The sequence below is a fragment of the Helianthus annuus genome, chromosome 9 (genome assembly GCF_002127325.2).
Source record: "Helianthus annuus cultivar XRQ/B chromosome 9, HanXRQr2.0-SUNRISE, whole genome shotgun sequence".
Lineage (NCBI taxonomy): Eukaryota > Viridiplantae > Streptophyta > Magnoliopsida > Asterales > Asteraceae > Helianthus > Helianthus annuus.
Genome location: NC_035441.2, coordinates 96,555,038 through 96,564,139, shown reverse-complemented (window position 1 = coordinate 96,564,139; position 9,102 = coordinate 96,555,038). Strand labels below are relative to the sequence as shown.

At 37.6% G+C, this 9,102-nt stretch overlaps 1 non-coding gene across 1 annotated transcript; it reads right to left on the bottom strand.

Annotated features, from left to right (window-relative positions):
- Positions 1 to 8,367: 8,367 nt before the first annotated feature.
- Positions 8,368 to 8,474, bottom strand: LOC118482477. The gene has a single exon (XR_004868512.1). It is a non-coding gene; the product is annotated as a small nucleolar RNA R71 (small nucleolar RNA).
- Positions 8,475 to 9,102: the final 628 nt, after the last annotated feature.

Genomic DNA, 9,102 nt, shown 5'->3' with positions numbered 1-9,102 from the left:
ACATCTACAACACAAGAAGCCTTGGAATCAAAAAAGTGGAAAAAGGCCATGGATACAGAAATGGAAGCACTAAAGAAAAATGACACATGGGAGAAATGTACTCTTCCACCAGGAAAAAAACCAGTGGGGTGTCGTTGGGTCTTCTCTATCAAGCACAAGCCAGATAGAACTATTGAACGATACAAAGCCCGGCTGGTAGCCAAAGGCTACACCCAAACATATGGGATTGATTATTCTGAAACTTTTTCCCTAGTAGCCAAAATTGACACAATTAGGGTACTCTTCTCAATTGCAGCAAACAAAGGATGGCCACTTCACAAGCTTGATGTGACGAATGCATTCCTACATGGAGAACTCAAAGAAGAGGTCTATATGGAGGCACCACCAGGATTCACCCAAAATTTTAAAGAACAGGAAGTTTGTCGTCTTAAGAAGTCTCTTTATGGACTCAAGCAATCTCCTCGAGCATGGTTTGGCAGGTTTACTCTGGAAATGAAGAAATATGGCTACAAACAAAGCAATTCTGATCACACTTTGTTTCTCAAACAGAAAAATGGGCTTATAACTTGTTTAATCATATATGTTGATGATATGATTATTACAGGAAATGACAATGAAGAAATGGAGCAACTAAGATAAAACCTATTTGTAGAATTTGAGATGAAAGACTTGGGGAATTTGAAGTACTTTCTTGGGATTGAAGTTCTCAGATCGAAACAAGGAATATTTATCTGCCAGAGGAAGTACGTCCTTGACCTCCTTGCAGAGACTGGCATGATGGATTACAAACCAATAGAAACCCCAATAATGGTAAATCATAGACTCTACATGGAACCTGATGCAGAGTTACCTGATAGAGAATGATACCAACGATTAGTGGGGAAGTTAATCTATCTGTCACATACTCGACCAGACATAGCTTACACTGTGGGGGTCCTTAGTCAGTTCATGCACCAACCACAGGTTGCGCACATGGAAGCAGTTCTTAGAATTATAAGATATCTCAAGGGCTCACCAAGTCATGGTGTATTATTCAAATCGAACGGACACCTGGAAATACAGGCCTACACTGATGTCGATTGGGCGGGAGATAGAGGAAATCGAAGGTCTACTTCGGGGTACTTTACATTGGTCGGAGGAAACCTTGTGACATGGAAGAGTAAAAAACAGAAAGTGGTGGCTCTCTCAAGTGCGGAAGCTGAATTCAGAGGTATAGCTCGAGGAGTGGCCGAGATTCTATGGATTAAGAAACTCTTAACCGAAATTGGGTTTCCTCCACAGAAGTCTAGCAGAATGATGTGTGATAATGAAGCCGCAATCCAAATCTCAGAAAATCCGGTTCAACACGATCGAACAAAACATGTGGATGTGGATAGACACTTCATTAAAGAGAAGCTAGAATAAGGGATTATTGAACTCCCGTTCGTCAGATCAGAAGACCAGTTGGCAGATATTCTAACAAAGGCAGTTAATGCAAAAATCTTCAGTTATTGTCTTGACAAGTTGAGCTTTGGAGATCCCACTACTCAACTTGAGGGGGAGTGTTGAAAAGAAACAAAAAGGGAAAATATTTTTAGAGAAATCAGTGGGATTAGCATTGACATCATTTCATAATTTAGAGAGCATTACAACCGATCAATTACAGCTAATTTCCAGCCACATAATTGCTAAATTACAGTCCTGTATTTCCTTGTTTAGCATAGCTTTGTTTTGTATTTATACATGCTTCCTTCTCTTTGTAAGACATACAAAAAACAATAACAAATAAAACAGTTACCTGAGTATTTCTTGATATCATTTGTTAACACCTTTTACCCTTAATGAAGCGCGTCAACGTAATAAAATTGATATTATTTACGAAAACGCCACCGCGCCAATCTATTCCATAGATTGTTTTGATCGGATGATCCATAAGCGTTCTCACCGTTCTCACACTTTCTACCGTGTTCTCTAAATCCCGACGATCCGTTAGGAACCACCCTTTATTGCGAAAACCGCGAGAACCAATGTGAATACAACCAAAACTACTTAAAAAGCTTTAAAACACACATAAAATTTTTATTTTTCTTTTTTAATTTTCCATTAAATATCGCAACTTTTTATTTATAAAAAGATTTTTTTATAATCCAGATAACAATTAATGATGCACATGTGCATATTTCATATTTCTTGGAACACCTATACAATTTTCCTTCCAGCTACACTACCATCCATAATACATTACCAATATTCTACAATTTCACTTCCATATACACTATCATTTATAATATTCTCAATATGTATAATATTTCAAATTATTCACATGTGCATCACCTGCCTTTATAGCATACCAAACAATATATGACATCATAAACAAACAAATATAACCAAACTATCAACCAATAGATAAAATTAACCAAAATGCATATGTGCATACAAATGACAATATCATTTATAAAGTGATGCACATGTGCATATCTTCCCAACTGCGTCATTAAATAACAAACAACATTTTTTTAACTCCTTGATTAACCATTACGTCATCATCCTCCATAGCATCCGACAATTTTGCACCCTTTATTCATCGATTTCATAACAAAAGTTACATTCTTTACTTTTTTTTCATTTATTGATCTAGAATAATAGACACTCATAAGATAACCAAACATACAAACTTAATGCATTTGTTCATTAACATTAATTATCTCATTACTATATAAACTATGCACATGTGCATCAATATGAATGACCTTAGTGATTTTATAAAAAACTTTGTAAAAATATTTATAAGGGTTTTAATTTTATAAATTATATTGTATACGGACCGGAAGTTGTATAATATTGTTAAATACAGATGGTAGTTATTGTATAGGTCTTGTCAAGAAATATGACATATGCACATGTGCATCAGTAATTGTTATTTGGATTAAAAGAACTTCAAAAAAATTAAATTAAAATGTTGCGGTTTTTAATGGAAATTTAAAAAAAAATTGTGTGTTTTTTAAGTTTTTTTAAGTAGTTTTAGTTGTGTTCACACCGATTCTCATGGTTCTCACGATAAAAGTGGTTCTGGTATAAACCCTACCCTATATATATTATTTAATCTCCTATGCATTTATTATTTGGATCGATTTTGTTATAAAAGCTAAATTAAAGTTACTTTAGATTAATAGTTAGGGATTCTACTATTGTCGTTTAAAAATTATTTATATTCAGTCTTAAGTTTTTTTTGAAGTCTTAAGTTTTTTTGAGCCATTAAAAACTCTAAATGAAATATCTGATTTAAAAAATATTACATTATATACTATGGGCAAAGATCAAATAGGGTGCTAGGTTTTGATGAGAAGACCAGGCAAGAATGAGATTGTGTCATGTGTCAAATTAAAAAAAAAAAAAAAGATAATGGCATTTTAGTCAATCTCATCTTCTCTTTTTCTCTTTTCCTCCATCTTTAAAATCCACCATCTTCAAAACTCATCATCTTCAACCTTTTCTTAACTTTCTCACTCTATAATCACTACATCATATTACGATTTTCTTCATTAATTAATGATTCAAACACTCAATCAATGTGTTCTTCAACCTTTTTGAAGAATCCCAGTTTAGTTTCATATATATTATCATTTTTCTCATGATTTTGAAGCGAATCACTCGATTCGTTCGATTTGATTGTTGATCAGTGTTTATAACATTCAAATTTCGTCAATCATTGAAGAAATACTAAGAAATCGACTTCAGTCTATGTAAGAAAACTGAAGAATTTAATCAATTATTGTGTTTCACTAACTAGTTTTTCGAATTTTTTGAATTGGGTTTTAGAATCTATGTTTTTTTTTCATTTTTTGAATTGCGTTTTAGGATCGAGGTTTTATGATTGTGAATTGCATTTTACGATTTGGGTTTTACCATTGTGAATTGCGTTTTACAATCTGGATTCTACCATTGCGTTTTACGATATGGGTTTTACCATTATGAATCCCGTTTTTCAATTTGGGTTTACCATTGCGTTTTACAATCTGGGTTTTCAAATTGCATTTTAAGTTCTGTTGTTTTACGTATTTGTGTTTCTGAATTTTTTTTTCCAAAAGTATAGCAATAGTATAATCGTTTTAAAGATTAAAAATAATGCTCGCTTTTATGGTGCAATTTTTATATAAAAAATAGTGTCGTATGAAAGAGTTATCAACGTTTTAAAAACGGAGGGAATTGGAGGAGAGAGAAATTATTCACTTGAAGGGAACATAATAGCTCTCTTAAAACCCATGCACCTCTTTAAATTGATAGATTTCACTTCTTTGATTCTAGCCATTTGATACGCGCAAAATGCAACATATAAATTATATCAATTGTGGCATAAAACTAACCCTTTTTTAGTACTAATGTTGGAAAAAGTGTGCTTTTGTCTTCCTTTTGTATTTTCAGGATTAAATGAGCTCAAATTAACAAAAGAAGCAAAAAGACAGCAAAATCTAACATAAATACAAGAAAAGGGACAAAAGTGGATTGCCCGACCCCTCGACAGCATCCTCCCAAGCAAAACAGAGAAGGCAGAAGACTGAACACGCCCCGTGCTCAGCGAGCACGGGGCCGTGCCCAAGAAGCAGCAGAAAAGACAAACTAATAGAAGCTTCTATTGCCCACCACGGCGCCGTGCCCAGTGAACACGGGGGCGTGGCCAAAGTACTGCAGGCGCATTTATTGTAATTGCGAATTACAATTAATGAAAAGAGAGAGTGTCAGACGGACACGGGGCCGTACCCAGGCTTCTATTCAGCCTATAAATAGGAGTGCTTGGAGCCATTTCAACTCATCCCTTGGCACACCACCTCTCTCACACTTCACCCACCACCCACCACCACCATAATACCATCATCCACCACCATCATCCATTGTCCATCATAGAGTGTGTGAGTCGTCTCAGGATCCAAGATTGATCGTAAGAGTTCTTGACAATCAAAGGCCATGTTTGCCTAAGTCTCTTACATCACTTGGTGAAGACAAGTGTCTAGTGTAATACTTTTTATTTTTAATCTTTTGCACTTTTTATTTGGTTTTGTACTAATGACTTTAATAACTAGTTTCTTATGTTGAAGGTGATTCTTCCTTATCGTTTGTCCGTGGTGTCTTGACATTGTTTTACTGTCTATATAAAATAAAAGATTTTCATCATTCATATCTCCAGGGTCTATATGGAGGTATGTTGGCTACCTGGCCGGGGGTTAAGGGAACGGTTTGGTAAGAGTCTTGCCCTTGTTCATCGTTTAGAGGTCCTGCAAGGGACCCGGGTCAAATTTAGTAGGATCTCCTTCAATGCCCAAAGGTATTGGATGGCGGGGATCCAAACTCTTTGACCCCCTCATAAGTTAACTACTATTAATACTATAACCCGGCTATTTAGGACTGTATCCCTGCTGACTCATACTACTTAGTCGAGGGTAACGTCACCTTCAAAAGAGGGGCCTACCATAATTTGCATTAATAACTTAATTAATTATCTTTCAATAATCCGACCCTTTAGGATTGTATCCTTGCTGACTCAAACTACTGGGTTGAGGGTAACGTCACCTTCAAAAGAGGGGCCTACTACAATAACTAAGATAATCTCTTAAACAAGTGCAAAAGTGCGAAAATAATCAAAGGTTACACTATACACGAGTCGGATCCAAGTGATTCATCTTGTCTATCTGTTTTATTTTTATTTTTATTTTTCAACATTTAGTTAGTTTTATTTTTCTTAGTTTTAAAAATCTTTTCTAACATTTTGATTTGATTAGACGTTGAGGATAAACCGGTACTAAAAGCTCTTGTGTCCTTGGACGACCTCGGTATCTTACTAACACTATACTACGTCCACGATTGACACAATTAGGGTACTCTTCTCAATTGCAGCAAACAAAGGATGGCCACTTCACCAGCTTGATGTGACGAATGCATTCCTACATGGAGAACTCAAAGAAGAGGTCTATATGGAGGCACCGCTAGGATTCACCCAAAATTTTAAAGAACGGGAAGTTTGTCATCTTAAGAAGTCTCTTTATCTCCTCGAGCATGGTTTGGCAGGTTTACTCTGGAAATGAAGAGATATGGCTACAAACAAAGCAATTCTGATCACACTTTGTTTCTCAAATAGAAAAATGGGCTTTTAACTTGTTTAATCATATATGTTGATGATATGATTATTACAGGAAATGACAATGAAGAAATGGAGCAACTAAGATAAAACCTGTTTGCAGAATTTGAGATGAAAGACTTGGGGAATTTGAAGTACTTTCTTGGGATTGAAGTTCTCAGATCGAAACAAGGAATATTTATCTGCCAGAGGAAGTACGTCCTTGACCTCCTTGCAGACACTGGCATGATGGATTGCAAACCAATAGAAACCCCAATAATGGTAAATCATAGACTCTACATGGAACCTGATGCAGAGTTAGCTGATAGAGAACGATACCAACGATTAGTGGGGAAGTTAATCTATCTGTCACATACTCGACCAGACATAGCTTACACTGTGGGGGTCCTTAGTCAGTTCATGCACCAACCACAGGTTGCGCACATGGAAGCAGTTCTTAGAATTATAAGATATCTCAAGGGCTCACCAAGTCATGGTGTATTATTCAAATCGAATGGACACCTGGAAATACAGGCCTACACTGATGTCGATTGGGCGGGAGATAGAGGAAATCGAAGGTCTACTTCGGGGTACTTTACATTGGTCGGAGGAAACCTTGTGACATGGAAGAGTAAAAAACAGAAAGTGGTGGCTCTCTCAAGTGCGGAAGCTGAATTCAGAGGTATAGCTCGAGGAGTGGCCGAGATTCTATGGATTAAGAAACTCTTAACCGAAATTGGGTTTCCTCCACAGAAGTCTAGCAGAATGATGTGTGATAATGAAGCCGCAATCCAAATCTCAGAAAATCCGGTTCAACACGATCGAACGAAACATGTGGATGTGGATAGACACTTCATTAAAGAGAAGCTAGAATAAGGGATTATTGAACTCCCGTTCGTCAGATCAGAAGACCAGTTGGCAGATATTCTAACAAAGGCAGTTAATGCAAAAATCTTCAGTTATTGTCTTGACAAGTTGAGCTTTGGAGATCCCACTACTCAACTTGTGGGGGAGTGTTGAAAAGAAACAAAAAGGGAAAATATTTTTAGAGAAATCAGTGGGATTAGCATTGACATCATTTCATAATTTAGAGAGCATTACAACCGATCAATTACAGCTAATTTCTAGCCACATAATTGCTAAATTACAGTCCTGTATTTCCTTGTTTAGCATAGCTTTGTTTTGTATTTATACATGCTTCCTTCTCTTTGTAAGACATATAAAAAACAATAACAATCAAAACAGTTACCTGAGTATTTCTTGATATCATTTGTTAACACCTTTTACCCTTAATGAAGCGCGTCAACGTAATAAAATTGATATTATTTACGAAAACGCCACCGCGCCAATCTATTCCATAGATTGTTTTGATCGGACACCCACACGCATCAAGTTTTTGGCGCCGTTGCCGGGGACACAAGGATTTTAAGAAAGTTAGGAATCAACGGCCTAATCATTTTTTTTCTTTTTATTTTTTTTAAGGATTTTCTTAATTTTTCCTCTTCTGCAGAGCTCGGCACGGGCCGTGCCTGGTCGGACACGCCCCGTGCCCAGCATTGGTACTGGCAGTTTTTATTTTCTGAGTTACAGAAGGCTGAGCACGGGGCCGTGGCGGTGCAACACGGGGTCGTGTCCAACTTTCCAGTAACAGGGATCCGGAAAACAATCACTGTAACTCCGACTACGAGCCGTGTTCACTGAGCACGGGGCCGTGGTGAACCTTCTGACCAACATTCTTTTCTGTTTTGTTGCAGGACTTGGAACTCGACGCCACCTCTACGTAGTGTATGAGCTCCAGTTCTAACAAAGACATAAAAGAACCTCTAGAAGAACCCGAACGCTTTCTCAGAAAAAGACTAAAAGCTAAAAACCAAGAGAAGGTTTCGGGGGACCCACTTCCAATGGCGGACCAGCGTACCCTCATGGATTACCTACGACCCACCGTAGGTAACCTTGGCGCCGCTATCAATGCACCGAATGTCGAAGCCAATAACTTCGAACTTCGGCCACATTTGATACAGATGCTTCAAAACTCTACAACCTTTCATGGGCTTGCGGACGAGGATCCCCATCTACATATTACTAATTTCTTAGAAATATGTGATACCTTTCAGATCAATGGAGCATCAAATGACGCCATTCGCCTTCGAATGTTTCCATTTTCACTAAAAGACCGAGCAAAAGCTTGGCTTAACACCCTCCCAGTTGGTTCGGTAAACACCTGGGATGAACTAGCCCAAAAATTTCTATATAAGTATTTCCCTCCCGCTAAAATGGCTAAATTAATGACTGAAATTAATACATACTCGCAAGAGGACGGGGAATCCTTATATGAAACTTGGGAAAGGTTCAAGGAGCTATTGCGAAAGTGTCCTCATCACGGTCTTGCGATATGGCAACAAGTATCCACTTTCTATAATGGGTTGTTGCCACACACAAGACAAACACTTGACTCTAGCTCCGGGGGACTTCTAGGTAATCGCCGCCCGCAAGAAATATATAATCAGATTGAGGAAATTGCTCAAACCAATTTTCAATGGCACACTCCTCGAGGCAATAAATCTATTGCCCCGGGCGCCCATAAGGTTGATGAAAGCACTTCTTTACAAGCCCAAATCGAGGCCCTTTCTTCAAAAATTAAAAAGCTAGAAATGACAAAAACAGTCTCGGTTATGGCTTGTGAAGGGTGTGGTGGGCCACATGAAAATTGGAGTTGTATGAAAGAAACAGATGACAAACAGAATCGGTAAACCACATTGATAATAGACCTAGGCCGTCAGGTCCCCCAACGGGCACCTACAACCAAGGATGGCGTAACCACCCTAACCTTGGTTGGAGAGAACCTAGCAATAGTAGTAACCAACAAAACCTAAATCAACGAACAAACTTTCAACAACCAAGGAATGAGTCACAAAATTTTTCTCAACAACAAGGTGGACGAGAGAGGCTTGAAGATACTATATCTCGCCTTATCTCCGACACTGAAAAGAAAAACTCGGATAGGTTTCTATAAT